Genomic DNA, 16,483 nt, shown 5'->3' on the forward strand with positions numbered 1-16,483 from the left:
TCATATTGCCAGAACAATATCAATGTTCGAGGGGAGAGTTAGAGCAATAAATAACCACACTTTATGATGTGTTTTGTGGTGCTGGTGAAGTGGCTGCAATTTGTTGATGAGCCTTGATTGATTTCTGAGACCACACTAAGCGTTTTGATCGACTATTGTTTGGTGTTTTCGTGTTGCACTGACATTACCTCGTTTGTTGTCGACGAAGAACAGTGTGTCAGAACAATGGTAAATTAGAAATGCATTTTGTAATCATTAGTTGTGAAGGTCAAATACAAAATAATAATTTATGGGTATTTTTAAGTAGAACATTTAAAGTAGGCAATGTTTGAACTCGTTCACACGCACATACATAATAAATTGTAAAACTGTGGAGGAAAGAAAATTTGGAATTTGTGTTCAACACTTCCACCAATATTTTGAATTATTGGTTCTAGAATCAACATTGTGTATACATATTGCAAAATTTCGGACTTCGCAGCAGTTTCTCATCAGGTCCCCTCATTTTTCGATAGGCATATATTTTAAACAAGTGATTCTGCCGAGCCAAAGGTTGGATACCCTCCACCGCAGGTATACTGACAGTTACTTGAAATTAAAATATAGGGAACATACCAAAAAAAGTGGACCTATATGTAGCTTAATATACATCAATCACAAATTTAAGCAATTTTTAATGGAGATTTTTCTTAAAATCTAAAAACTCTAAAACGTGGAACGTTATTGACAATGCAAAATACTGCAGTTTAGAGGGCAAAATTATATGAGGCTATTAGCAAGGTATACAGCATTATTGCAGAAATACATTTTTTATGCGTACGCCACTGGAGGCTATGCCAAAAAAAAACGGGACCAATATTGATTACATATTGTAGCGAATTAGCGAATATTTGGGGTTATCATTATATGAGGGGCTATGCCTGATTAAGGGACGATATATATCTATTTCGACCTAATCTCTTATTTTTGTATCTCAATTCCTTCCTTCACTACACCTTTTTCAGATGTTATTCAAAACATTTCAATTGCAATTCGAGAATTTCATTTGTAATTCGAAAACTCAATTTGCAATTCATAACATTTCACTTGTAATTCGAGTATGTAATTTGTAATTCACAACATTTCATTTGTAATTTTAAACTTTTCGTGTGAAATTCAAAAAATTTCATTTGAAATTTAAAAACTTTCATTCGTAATTCGAATATTTCAATTTGAATTTCGTAGAGTTTCATTTGATATTCAAAGAAATCCACTTGAAATTCAAAGAATCGAATTTGAAATTCATAACATTTCACGTGTAATTCATAAAATTCCAGTTGTAATTCGTAAAAATTCATTTAAAATTCATACATATTCTTTGTGTGTTACCAATAATATTTTTCGAATTTAAAATTAAATGTTATGAAAAACAAATGGAATGTTATGTATTTCAAAACAAATTTTAAGAATTTCAAATGGAATTTTATTAATTTCAAGTGGAATTTTATGAATTTCAAACGCAAATACTTGGAATTTCAAATGAAAGTTTATGAATTTCAAATGGAATTCTATGAATTTCGAAAGGTATTCTAGGAATTATAAATGAAATTCTCGAATTACAGCTGATATGTTGTGAATTGCAAATGGAATTCTCGAATTGCAAATTATATGTTGTGAATTACAAATAGAATTCTCGAATTACATTTGATATGATTTGAACAACATGTGAAAAAGGTGTAGTTATTAAAAATACCGAAAATCGAGAGGTGGCTAGTCCTAAATACGGGCTGACATATTTCTTTCTCGAACCAGACGTTCTAGTTTTTCATCCCGAAATTTTCTGAGAGATAGAATTATTGCAGCATATCCTTTTTAGGGTATAAACAGGCAAAATGGTGGATTTGTTACCAAATACAAAATACCAAATTACACAGAATTCGGTTTAAAAAGACTTATAAATCCCTAACATGCCCAAAATTTGTTATATGGGGATTAACCTAAATATTGTACTAATATTTACAATTTTTGGCGGGAAGATTTAGTACCCTATAAGCATTCTGTCGAAAAATGCTGTCAAAATCTTCAAAATACGTAATACTTAGGATTAACTTTGTATGTGGGTTTACGAAAAATTGGGCCCATATTTATAATTTTTAGTGGTACCCAATAACAAACCAAAGTACCGACGTAAAGCGATAAAGATGAAATTAAAAAAAATGAGAATTACCCTTATATGGTGACTATTCCTAAACGTGGACAGTACTAGAAGGAGTGGTCCGATATGCCCCATCTTCAAACATTATACAGAATTGACTAAAATATTAGCCAAATATTATTTAAATCGGGTACACCTATCGCACGGTATTATACAATTAATTTTCAGCAACATTTTGACCATTTTATGGTATAGGGACCACAAAGGAGTGGACCAATATTCTCCATCTTCGATTTAAGTTTGGTAAAAATATTACTCTTTTTGAGATTTATTGCAAGCGGAAATGAATTTAGTCCAAAGAAATATAAGGGTCTAGACCAATATTTCGATGAGACACATTTTTGCGTAACAGAGTGTATATTTAGCCATAAGTGAAACATTTGTTAAAATCGTGATATTTAATATAACTAAATATTTGGTAGGAACATATGGAACTCGACGAGAACTTAATACATAAAATTGAATCTATTCAATGGAAAACGTGACCGTTATACGGCGACTTCCTCGCATCTTGGGCAAATATTGAATTTTTTTTGTAGAGAATCTAAAATTAAAGAATACAGTCATTTTAGTTGAACATATCGTATCCTAAAAAGTGGACCAATATACTTTTTAGTATGAAGATTTCCTACCTAGAAAGAACCTAAAATAGGAAATACCAGTCAATTCGGTTTTAAAAGCAGGCGCCAAAAACCAACATATCGAATAATGGGGGTACCCACCGCAAAATATTAACCGATATAAACGGCGAGAAGACCAAGCTGATGGTATCAACGCGCAAGACGTCCAGTAGACTCGGGCCAACTGTGGAACTTGAGAACTACAGCTTCGAGGTAGTCAAAGACATTATATACCATGGTACAGTCGTAAATGACAATGCCCCAGCTCAAAAGGCATATAAAAGCGAGTCTTCTGATGGTTCCCGTAGAAGTGGATTGCCACGAATTAGATGGAAAGACCAAGTAGAAAACAACATTTTGGAACGTGGTCTTCCAATTATGGAATAACCGTTCTGTAACAAGCCAGCTAAGTAAAGTAATATCCCATTTTCAATACTAAACGTCCTAGAAGTGGTTACAATGCATGCACAAAAATGCATGATTGCAACAGACAGAAATATTTATAGTTTATAGTTTCACATCTGAAATCTATATGGAAACCCCCCCCCCCATTCTCGATTTTAATTTTTCAAGATTTTCAATGGGCTGGTAAATAAATACCAATGCTAGTTAATGTTTGTAACTTTGCACATATATATTTGAAGATTTAAAAGAGAAGAACAATAATTTACAAAAAATGTTTGTTATTGTTTTGTTGTTGTTTTTTGTAATTAAATAAAAGTCCTTATTTTTGATGGCGGACATGAGTTATCGTTCCCTTAATATCAGTACTTAAGGGAAACCCCCCCCCCCCCCCATTCTCGATTTTAATTTTTCAAGATTTTCAATGGGCTGGTAAATGAATACAAATGCTTGTTAAGGTTTGTAACTTTGCACATATATAATTGAAGATTTAAAAGAGAAGAAAAATAATTTACAAAAAAATTTTGTTATTGTTTTGTTGTTGTTTTTTGTAATTAAAGAAAAGTCCTTATTTTTGATGGTGGGCATGATAACTCCTCACTGGAACATCGGAATCCGAAAATTCCAACGGTGTTAGAAAGTGAACATGACTGGCTCTCGTATGAACTAGGATTATTGACTTCGCTCTACAATTAATAAAATGGCGGACCTTTGAACAAATATTTTTGGAAAATCGCTGATTTTTGATCAATTTCAATTTTTGAAACCAAGTTAAAAAATAAGGAAAATCTTCGCCGATTGGCTTTATCCTAGTTCATACGAGAGCTATACACTCCCACAACGTTGCAAAATTTGGAACCGATTGGATTATTAGTTTTTGAGTTATCGTGCCCGCCATTCGCAAAAAAATGTTTAGATAAAAACGCGTTTAAAGTTTGAGAAGCCCTTCAGCCGTCACTTGATGCTTACACAATAAATCGGCTATATCTTCGAGATTTTCACTTGAAATTTTGTAACATTCTTTATATATGATATATCAACAAAAATTTTCCGTGAAACCCCTGAGTGCAATAGTATGACCGTAGTACACAAAACTACGAGTTCATGCTATTTTGATTTTAAATACCGCTCAGAAATGAAATATTTACATTTTCTCCTGTTTGATCCGCCATTTTGTATTAATTTTACAAAATTTGATTTCACATTTGAAATTAGTGACCATAGCTCTACAAAACGTTAACAAGTGATAATCGTGCATATTAAGGACCCAAAATGGTAAATTCACCGCAATATGAGATTTAGTGACTTCTAAATATTCTACAAAAATGTCGCTGACAAGGTTTTATATATGGTCCCCAACGACAAGAAGTCGATATTCGCATGTTTTCATCGTCCTTTCCACTTTTACATTGTTCATAAAAAATTATTTCCACGTACATAAATACATTTCGGATAAATTAAAAAATATCGGATTATTCTGAAATATTTACTAATAATAGATCTCATTATTTCCAACAATATTTAATGTGTTTTTTCCAAAATAAAAAATTATTTATTTGTACCTTTAAAGTGTTTTCAAATATTATTAAATTTAGAAAGCATTGTCAAATGTGTTTTTTTTACATGATGTTAAAGTGTTTCTAGGATTAATAGAAAGCATTGTCAAATACATGACGAAGTATTCCAAAGAAATATGAATAATTTTCCAAAGTATTTAACTTTGTACGGTAGTCGGGGCACATCGAATATATTTAGTTGCGGCGGTTCAACCAAAGGATACGTTTTGCTTGGCAACCATCCGTCCGTCAGTAGTGTTCACAATATGCATATAAACGCCCCTACAAAAGTTAGCGATCAATCGCTAACAATGCTCCCGACATAGCTGGTAACATGACTAAAGTCATATTCTAATGCTTCTGTGCACTATGTAGCCTAAAGTTAATCCCATCGACAATCCTTTACTTTGATCCTGGTCACTTTGCATGCATGCTGTGTACATGTTTACTCGCACACCCTCTCTTTCCCTTTGTATCTATACAGTGAGTGGGCGTTAGCGTTCACTGTTGTGCAGCAACTGCATCAATATGCAAAGTCGTGACTTATTGATCTTTTCGAAATTAGCAGCAACAGACCGACCAACAGACAGACATCGCCATTTAATTGTTTGTTTCCTTAAAAATGCTAATTTTGTCGAGTCATTGTCGCGGAAGTCCTCACCCAAAGATGATTTTTTTGTTTGTTTCATATTAAGAATATGGAAAAGGGTTGTATGTGTAGCTGATTTTTCACAGATAATCCGGGATGAATAACGTTGAGAGGGGGATTTAAAGGGGATTAAGCGCTATTGTTTGTTTGTCTTTGGGACAATGTTGGCAATTTGTCGGCTTGCTTAAAAAGGGTTTAAGTCTGTTGTTAAAGGGACTGAGTTAACTAGCCGAAGATGTGGATTTGCGATTTAAGGAAGCGTTTAAAAACACATTAAACTTGGATTTGGTTAAAAGTCAATCGTTTTATTTTAATTTTTGACCATGTATTCGTTTTACCTGCTCTCTGTTGGAGAATTTGCATGAAAATATTAATGTGTGTAGTATGTATGAAAATTAAAATTTATTTAAAGGGTTATATTTGTTAAATGTCTCCCATAATGTACTAATAAAATAAAGGGTTTAGCTTATATAAAACAAGTATCCACTTATTAGGTCAATAGACGAATTATGAAATAGGCTAACTCGATAAGATGTTAATCCCTTGTCCACAAAATATGCCATTTTAATGGAGCCAATATAGGCATAAATAGATATTGTATGTGGGACAGGGCAGAATCATATATGCTGCCATAGTTAACAGATCCATAAATGCGGATTTAAAATTTATTAGTGTATAAAATATATTCGATTTCACACAAATTCAACATCAAGGTCGATTTTAAAATTACTAGTCTAGCTCTGACAACGCAAGTAACTAATGGTTTTTCTCACAAAAATGTAATATAAAGACGGTTTTTGATGTCAAACGAAATATTGAAAATTGAATAAAGGAAAAAATTAAAATAACAAATTTAACGTCTTTCAATGACCTTAAGCCGAAATAATTTAACCAAATATCTACATACAACAGATCAATAATAATCAACACAAATTATCGTTTTTGTGTTGACTTATGCCGAAATGGAAGATGGAAACATTTAGAATTCCTGAAGGTCTTTTAGCTGAAATTTCACACCGGGAAATTTTTTAAAATAAAAATGTTTTCTAACAGTGTTTTTTATACATTGATTATCTGACCCGGCAAACGTTGTTTTACCTTGTCAATATTGCATTAATATAAGTTTGGTAAAAACCATTTGCCACGAAGTTTATGTCAATAAAAAGTATTAACTGGTACGCCAATGCCGGCCCAATCACCTAACAGTTTATAATTTGGTAGAACTTTTTCCACCAAAATTGTTTTCAATAGAAGATCATGTTTTGTTATTGTTTCAATATATTTACATTACCTAATTTGTCCCTTCTTGAAGGATTCGTAATTACAATTTCATCATCATTTTGTTCATGTGCAAAATTTTAGATTGGGCATATAAATTTAGTGGTTTCTGCTCAGTTATAGGTATATTTCATTTGTAAACAAATTATTAATTAGTTGTCAGATTTCAGTTATAGATTTGCATATTTTTGTAATATATTCTATATATGGGTTTTTGACAGTTAATGGGGGAAATATTTGGCCAAAGTTGACGCCGTATACCTTCTTTTAATTGTAAATGCTAGTTTTATATCTTAACTCTAAATCGTGAAATAATGTAATAGGATTTGAAATATCCTCACATTTTTTTAGAATTTGATTTCAATTTAACATTTAAACTTCAAGTGGTCGGCAAAAAAGGAAACATTGTCGTAAAAATAATACATTTTTTTGACTAATAAGAAAATGAGATTTAATGTCCAACAGCTTTTCATCGATGTTAATGATCGCATTATTAATATTGGAACATATACATATTTTATTAAATTAGAAGTTTTAATCTAACTAACTGAAAAAATCATATGTCTTACAAAACAGTAATTTATTTAAAAATTAAACATTATAAATATTACTTATTTTTTTTTTGCGGAATCTCGCGGTTTCTTATTATTAAATTTAACTATAATGAAAATATAAATTTATTTTGCTAATATCTTTTAAAATATATTTTGCAACATTTTCGCCGATTTTCTAAAAATGTTCTTTCATTAAAACCTTTCCACTTCAATTACAGACTACTAACTGAAAATTTAAGTCAAATCGGTCCAGACGATTCTTTAAAATAATTTTTGCAAGATTTTCGCGGATTTTTCTCAAAATTTTCTTTTATAAAATCCTTCTTACTGTAATTACTGACAACTGAAAGACGTTTGAGTCAAATAGGAACAGCCGTTCTCAATTGATGCGATAGTATACATTTATTTTTGTTCCATTTTTATACTCTACACAACTATGTTGTCAGGGTATTATAGCTTTGTGCAGCCCCAAAAGTTTGTAACGCCGCGAAATATTAGACCCACCTTTAAGTATACCGATCGTCATATCTCGACTAGCTGAGTCGATCTAGACATGTGTGTCCGTCCGTCCGTCTGTCCATTATAAGTTGTAAACACGATACAGGCCGCAGTTATGGACCAATCTTCACGAAATTTTGCATATAGGATGGGTTCTGCCCAATGAAGACCCCTATTGTTTTTAGTAAAGATCGGTTAATATTTAGGGAATGAAATGGACCAAAAACTAAATTTTTGTCTGCTTTTCTGGTCGCTCTAGAGGCCGCAATTATGGCCCAAACACCGCGAATTTCTACATGGATTGGGCCACTTCCACCCAATATTATTATCACATAATTATATTGGGGCATAGCGAAAAGAATATATATTTATATACCAACATGGCACAAACTATATTATAGTTCATGATTAACTAATTAGAACAAATTCCATTTAGCAACAAAAACAAAACATGTACATACATTCACTCCATTCCATTCATTCATAGTTGGCGAACATTGTTCAAAATATACCAAAGTCATGCTGATTAGCACCCAACCCATTCCTGGAAATTGGATACTTCGCATTGTTGACATTTAGTTTATTCAGAAAACACCAAGGAACACACAGACATAGCTTGTCATTCAACGCAGACGTACGACGAATTAAGGAAGCAATGACTACATCAAACCATCCTTGCAATCCTCGACCTACTGCGAAACAACAAACCAGCCACCAACCCATTGTCACCAATCAATGTCAAGCGACGGATCGATGTTGGTCACAGATAAGAGACAATACTCCGCTACCACGGCCATAACAAGAATTCTTAATTAAAAATTGATTCTGTCGATGATTGATCGCAACTCTTTGGCACCTGTTGGCTTCTGGAAATATGTAGAGATGTCTTTAACACGAGGCCAAATTGGCACAACAGTCGCATTGCCAAAGTCCTAATGAAATGCCAGGCCGAGTTTCACTTCGTTTGACTATCCCTCTCCACGACTTATTCATTGTATTGCAATCATCATGTCCAATGTAATGCTCGAGTAAACTTTCAAAATAAGAAGAAGACGAAGAAGAGTAACAAAATTAACCAACTTCTGGTCGTATTTTGAAATAACAAATGCTCGCGAAGAATTGTTTAATGGTGGTGATGTGGGGAAAGGCTTACTGTGTTACACGGCAGTAGTCCGCCTGCTAAACTTTCGATGATTAAACGTGATTTAAAGTGAGTTTCAGTAGTTAAATCAAATTTTTTAAGAAAAATGATATTATTAAATATTAAAGATTTTGTTCAGTTGTTTTTGTTGTGAGGTACATAACAGTGGTTACCATCACCACCTTGTTTTTGCTCCAAATGGGAATGAATGTAGGGAATGCGATTAGGGAAAAGGGAATTTTTGTTATGTGGTACATGTGAAATAAGCAGATAATATATTGAAAATAAATATGGGTATTTTTTATGTTAAGTGTTCAGTATAAATTTTATGGTATGGATTGGAGAATCCGCTTTATGTAAAATGTTGATTATTTGTCTAAAAGGAGAAGACCTCTTGTATACTTGGTACCATGTGAAAAAGTCGGGCATAATTCAATAAATATTCTGAACCTTTGTGGGGGAGGAAACAGTAGTGGTGCATCGATCAGTTCGGTCTTCGGACTTAATTTAAGCTTAGTAAACATATTTTGGATCAAATCGGAAACTTCATGCGCCGTATTTGATGTACCACAGGATATAGATTTGGTAAATATATAACCGTACAAACAATTCGCATTAAATAGGATACTCATTTCGCATGATATCATGCAGAAAGACCTGAATATTTAGAATCACAATAAGAGGGGCGGACTGATATTTCTAAATCGACTCCAAATTGACCAAAACTAATTAAAACCAATGACACTTGGGGTCTAAATCTGGTATTTCGACGGGGCAGACTTTGTGTTGTTTCAATTTCAATTTATTTCATAAACGAGAATCTAGCCCAAAGGGCCAAAAGCGATTCAGAAAACAACAAAATATAAACTACTACTGTTTCAAAGAGGGTATAAAAACTACAACTGGGAATGTAGTCACGAGGGTGCGGTTGGATTCCCATGACGTTGCTTCATAATTTTCTTGATCTCTCATATACGATCTTACAGATCCTTCATGACTCACGTGAACGGGGGAGTTACCATCCTCAAACCGGATACACAGAACCACATACTTTCCTAATGTTGTGTACACAGATGAAAATAATTCGTATATTATATGAATAGTGTTCAGAAAGTCTGCATTTTATGAATCCTATTCATAAAATCAGCATTAGTTTGATATATTGTAGTTAGCATTTATATCGAAATAATTTGGAAAATACATATGGGAATTCTGTAACACCAATGCAGACCGATCGCTGCAATGGTGTTACAAAATTCCCATATTCCCATAAGAGTGTCTGAAATAGAGAAACAATGGAATGCAAAACTAATCACAATCGAGTGAGTGGAAAGTCATTTAATACAATTTTAATTGAATATTTTCGGATGAAAACCTTCGGTTTCTGCAGCACGGACACCAAAAATTGAGTACATTCTTTGTGTATTCCTATTTTCTCTCTTGTCATCTCTATTTTTCTATGGCTTCTGTACTGTTTCATGGAATTGGTGACATTTCATGCATGAAAAACAACAAGAACAGCAACAACAACATTTTTGTACTGTTTTCGCCCTCCACATACGACAAGGCAGCAGCATTCATTTCGTATAAATTGCATGAAAGCCATGCCAAAACCCGGTTGGACATAATCAATCTACCCGTTTTGACAATGGATTGTCTTACAAGAACATGAAAATACTCTTAGCGATTAATTTATCATCGCAAAGAGATCTGTTTTTGTTCGCTGGGCTGAACGAACGTGTGTCGTTACTTTTTTGCGCCTTCTGTCTTTCCGGCACGTCTGCCATAACAATCATATCCCCCAAATGCGTTCCATGCACATTATACGATGGAGCAGAGGAGGATGGCTTATGTGGTGTCCCTAGCTGAGAGGTGGTGGTGTATCAGCAATGATAACAAGAATTTGTTGAGTTCTTGTGGCCATTTGAGGGCGATGCTTGTCATTGTCGGTATATTTGCTGTGCTACGAGTCTTTTTATTCACAAAGTAACCAAACCAAGCATTGATGGCAAAACATATAAATGTCATATTCCAAAATTTTCAAGGATGTCGTTGTTCGTGTCCGTGCGCTTGATTGTTTGTTTGACTGCGTGCTCACGAAGTGGCGGTAAGCTGCTACTTAAGAATGCATAAACATAAATAATACCCATATTGTCATTTTCATAACTATATTTTGACATACCTAAACAGAGGTGATAAACGGATTAAGTTCTACTTATATTCACAAATGTGAGGATTTGGAAATGCGAAGTAGTCTCAGTGTTTTGAAATGAATTTGTTAAATTACTTCTTATAGTTATACCAAAGTAAAATTTGGAAGATGTTCACAGATTCGTAATGCTCACGGTCTTAATGTGAAATATATTCTGAAAACTAATAAAAATATACAAAAAAAAAAAAAAAGAAATGTTGGCGCGATAAATTCTTTAGGGAGATGAAAATCGTTGCCAATATATTAGGTTGGGGAAAAAGAAGTCCATTAGTTTTATATGAACTATAGGACTTTATTTAACATGCTCCGAAATGTCCAATGCACCATTTTGTTGCATGATTTGTTGCCATTTTAAAGGTAATTTCATAATGCCTCTCTTCAAACGGCCCAGTTGTTGACAGTAGAGATCAGAATTTAGCGTTTGGCCATATGAAAGCAATTCATAATAAATAATTCCCTTCCAGTCCAACCAAATGCATAGCAGTACCTTCCTGGCCGTTAGTGATTGTTGTCCACCGTTTGAGGTGCTTCGCCGCTCTTTGACCACGATCGTTTTCGCACAGGGTTATCGTATGTGATCCATTATTTTTTTTCATCTCCAGTCACTATCCGTTTAAGAAATGGGTCTCATTCCGCAGATAAAAATTCAATCCATCCTATTCTTTCTGTTAATTTGTGAGACACCCAAACATCGAGCATCTTTTTGAATCCAGCTTTGTGTAAATGGTTTAAAAAAAGGTTTTATGGTCGATTTTTTGCTTCTGGGCGATGTTACGACTTCTAACATGCCGGGCAACTGCGATTATTTTTCAAATTTTATCGACGACCGTCCTAATGGATTTCTTTTCCCCCAACTTAATATTAAGAACCCAGAAGTACATATTCGCCATAGGTCAAGTGTTTTAGTTATGACGTGATGAATTTTTGCTGTAATTATTTTTCATATGTCATATATTCAGTAAAATCGAATAAGACATATTTTTATAAAAATATCTGAAATGCTTCAAAGCCTTTTTTTGTCCTTATTGTCTTCAACCGGAAAATTCGTTATTCAATACAGGTTAATAACATGTTTGTGGGAGAAAAATTCTGATCCATAAATATATAATATCCACAATGTTATTCGAATCTAATCATTTTAGTGTACCGATCGTCATATATCAACTAGTTGAGTCGATCTAGTAATGTGTGTCCGTCCGTCTGTCTTTTATAATTTCAATTCTGACCCGAACACCACCACGTTTTACACCCGGAAGGGAATATGGCCATAGAATAAGCATTGCCGTTTTGATTAAGATTGGCCAATATTTAGCGGGTCAAATGGGCTTTTCTGTGAAAAAATAAAAAATTGTATTCTAAGGCGTATATATATTTACTCCTGAAGGACATAGACCGAAAAATTGACAGTATATCCAAGAGGAGTGTTTGACCTTTATATAAATTATATACCATTATGTTGTATACCAATTATGTTGTTGTATGTACTCTGATGTGGAAGTTATGCGTAAATATACAGGAAACTTCCTATATTACCATTGCCACACAAGAGGGCCTAAGTCGTTCTAGACGCACAGAAAATTAGTTAGTGGTAGTTGTGTGTGGTATCATATGATCTGCCTGTCCGACTATATTGCTGGCTTATATTTAGACTGTGAGAAATGTTGTAAAAGTGCGTATTTCAATTTTTGAGAAAAAAATCAATATTGTTTTTATTCAATCCTTTTTTCCATCCGCCATAGGTGGGTTAATATATTAATTGAAAAGTGCACATTACATCCAGAAATAGCCACTGTTTATTGCACTCTTTGCTCCGTAGGTGTGATTGGACCTTATTTCATCCAAAATAACGATGGAACGACTATCACCGTCAAGTCGGGGCGTTATGGACACACAAAACATTTGCAACAGGAATTGAATATGTGGAAATATATAGTAATCTCTTCATTTGAAGTTAAATAATAGGTCAACTTGGTATTTTCCAGCGCGAGAAATTCGGTTTGGGTTTAAAAAAATACATTATCGCTTATTATTCGCTTATTTCACCATGTCATCAAATGAAGCGGTACAAATTGGCAAGGACCACTTATGTTAGCAGATTTTCAAATGGAAACTATGTTATTCATTAGCAAATTATAATTTTCCAATTTAAATGGTCCCTTGCCGCTTCCGTTGTTGACAAATGAAATAAGATAATGTTTGGCAAGACTGTTTTCTCGTAATCAGGTCTGTATTTGTTTTGTACGCATACATTTGTCAGCTATTAGTTTTTAAAGGACTTTTGCTAGTTGGGAACATGTAATAAATATTGGTTTTGACCATCTGCATGTACAAATTATCAGCATGACGGCTTTTGTTTTGTGGACTTCCTCGAAGTTGGGTCAACGAACAGCGTAATTTTAAGATTTTTTTCTTACGCCCAAATTTAAAACCTCGACAACTTTTGCGCGCACAAACCAACTATTTGAAGGCGAAAGTATTCGGAGTCAGGACATTTTTTAAATATGTATCAGAAATAATTGATGTAGTACGAAAAAAAAATGCCGATTGATTGAAATGGAATTTTAAAAAAATGGCACTATTGCCCATATATATCTTACAAACTAAAGCTCGAAAGTAATGGACGGTGCCGACCCTACAAATCTTCAAATGGGTTTTTTTGGTTAATTTGTAACGTCGTTGTAACAATCGGTGAATAACTATGGACAGTAATTTGACTACAAGTTATAGTGGACTTTTAAACAATATATCGTGGTGTTGGACACTATTGGGTCACACAAACTTTCAAGCGGAATATTTAATTGCAAAAATTGCAGACATTGTGAGGTGTAATAATATCAATTTTATCCAAATAAAAATATATTTTTTGAGTTCAGGGTGGGTAAAAAAACTTCTTTGCACAATATATAAATATAGGTCTATGTTAATAAAAAATAAAATAAATTATTATTTTTTATAAAAAATAAGTAAGGTCTCACCCCTTTATATGTATTTCTAAGTGTCTTAATTTGGCAATCCACTTGGTTAGTGGTAAACAACTTTTGTTTTTGCAAAATAGTCAAGTTGAATCCCAGTTTGTTGTTTTTATAAAAAACAACTGTTTTTTATAAAAACATTGGGGCATTGGGGAGAATATCCCAACAAAAAACTAAGGGAACTGATGAGTATCAGTGGCGTGATCCGAAACTATAGTCTTCCCTGCCTTACCCCTCGGCAAACAATGCCATACATTCCCCACTAATAAATAGTTGTTTTTCATAAAAACAACAAACTGGGATTCAGCCTGACTATTTTGCAAAAACAAAATGGAAGGAATCGAAATACATCCATGGTTCCTTTTGAGAATATGCATAGAATCACTTCGTATTTATGATCCGATTTGGATGAAATTTGGCACAGTTCACTTATTTGGCCCAAGGACGAACCCTATTGAAATTGTGGGAAATCGGTTCAGATTTAGATAAAGCTCCCATATAGTTTCGTCCGATTTTATGTAAATGATGCACCAAACTCCCAATATTTGTCCGATTGGGACAACATTTTGCACGGAGTAAAGAATTAGGTCCAACTGATGTTTGCGAAGTTTTGTTAAAATCGGTTCAGATTTCGATATAACTCCCAAATATAGTTTACTCCGATTTTTTGTGAATGGTACACCAAACTCCCAATATTTGTCCGATTTTGCACAGAGTGGTGTATTAGGCCCAGACTGACGTCTGCGAAGTTTTTTGGAAATCAGTTCAGATTTAGATATAGCTCCCATGTATAGTTTCATGCGATTTTTTGTGAATGACACACCATACTCCCAATAGTTGTCCGATTGAGCAAAATTTTGACAAAGCCCTCATACAAATGCTCCAAATTGCCATCCTGAATGTATCTCGACTAAGGTATTTCAAATTTTCACCATAGGGTAGAAAATACGACTCGTTTTGAATGAATTAATGGCGTTTTACTTATTTTATTTATTTGGGGGTTTGTGTCTAAAAATTAATAATAATGGTCGAAATCGAGTAAAAAACGGATCCTACTCAAAAGTAGCTCGACACCACAGCCACAAACTTTGCTGTTGGAAATCAACCGGAATAGAACATATAAATACCAAAATGTTGACGTAATGGAAAAATAAATCGATTGTGTTTTTGAACACACTGTTATAAAATAAAGCCCCAATTAAAGTGTACACATATATATTTAATAAAATTTCCATTTATAATTTATTTGGTATTTAATATTGTCTAAGAGTTTGTTCTTGTTGTTTCAATTAAATTACGTATTTATAGATATTGTAGTAAACTAATTAAGCAGATTTGATTTAATTTTAATATTTAAGGGGGAATTAACTAATTATTATTTTACACAGTACTTACACAGCTAACCTAAAACTAAAGACTTGCTGCTTACTATAACTATGAAGTAGAATTAATTTTCTTGTTGTTGTCGGTCGTTGAAAATAAAGTATTTTCAAAACCTTGATCAACGGCTCTTAACTATTTCACTGTATATTCCGAAGTAATTCAATTTGTTTTGTAGGACACACACATGCTTGTTAAGTCCTAAACGAAATAAAATACAAACTTAAAATAAAAAATGAATTTCGTAAAAAAATAAAAATTTTAGAAATATTACACAATTAATCACTTGGTTTAGAAAAAAAAATATTGAATTTAAAAAATAGAGAACAATTTGATCAAATGCAAACATAGTTTAAAATTATTTAAAATATTTTATATTTAAAGAATTTTTTGTTTTTCGTTAGAGTTTCTCTATGGGAGAAAACATTTACAAAGCTTGAGGTACTTAAATATCATGATTTGGTGGGGGAATTTTCAAATGCCAGCAGATACAGAATCACATGGTTAATATGAATTCCAACTCCAAATCAATGAATGATTCATTTTAGCCATGAAATGTATTTTGAAATTTGTTGGAATTGTAAATAATATTTGTAAATATTTTAGTTTTTTGATATTAGACCCAATATTTTACAAACATTATTAAGCTCTTATTGAAATTCCTCCTTTCCTTTTTTCAACCTAAATATCTACTTTTTTCATAATTCTACGGACTATTTAATTCTACAGTGTGGTCAAATCATAGTCCTGTTTTATGTGTTGTAAATTGATCATCATATCCTGTGTATGATGTTGTTGTTGCTGCTGTTGTTGTTGTTGTTGTTGTGACATATGCGTTTGATGTGAATGCAGATTTGATTGCATTCCATTGGTGTTGTTGTTGCCATTATTGTTGAGATGCAGATTATTGTTATTGTTGCCATTGGTAATATTATGGCTGTTGTTCACATTCACATTACCACTGGGATTACCATTACCCATGTTGTTGACATTGCCACCATTGTTGGCATGTTGACTTTGTGCCGTT

General features: G+C 33.1%; 1 protein-coding gene across 1 annotated transcript in view; it reads right to left on the reverse strand.

The window, feature by feature from the left end:
* Positions 1–16,483, reverse strand: part of LOC133332905 (homeotic protein deformed) — a 169,570-nt gene that overhangs the window by 127,114 nt on the left and 25,973 nt on the right. The gene's annotated exons all lie outside the window — the stretch shown is intronic.

The sequence above is a fragment of the Musca vetustissima genome, unplaced genomic scaffold (genome assembly GCF_032173495.1).
Source record: "Musca vetustissima isolate MV318-11 ecotype Yass unplaced genomic scaffold, APGP_CSIRO_Mvet_v1 utg1079, whole genome shotgun sequence".
NCBI classification, from domain to species: domain Eukaryota; kingdom Metazoa; phylum Arthropoda; class Insecta; order Diptera; family Muscidae; genus Musca; species Musca vetustissima.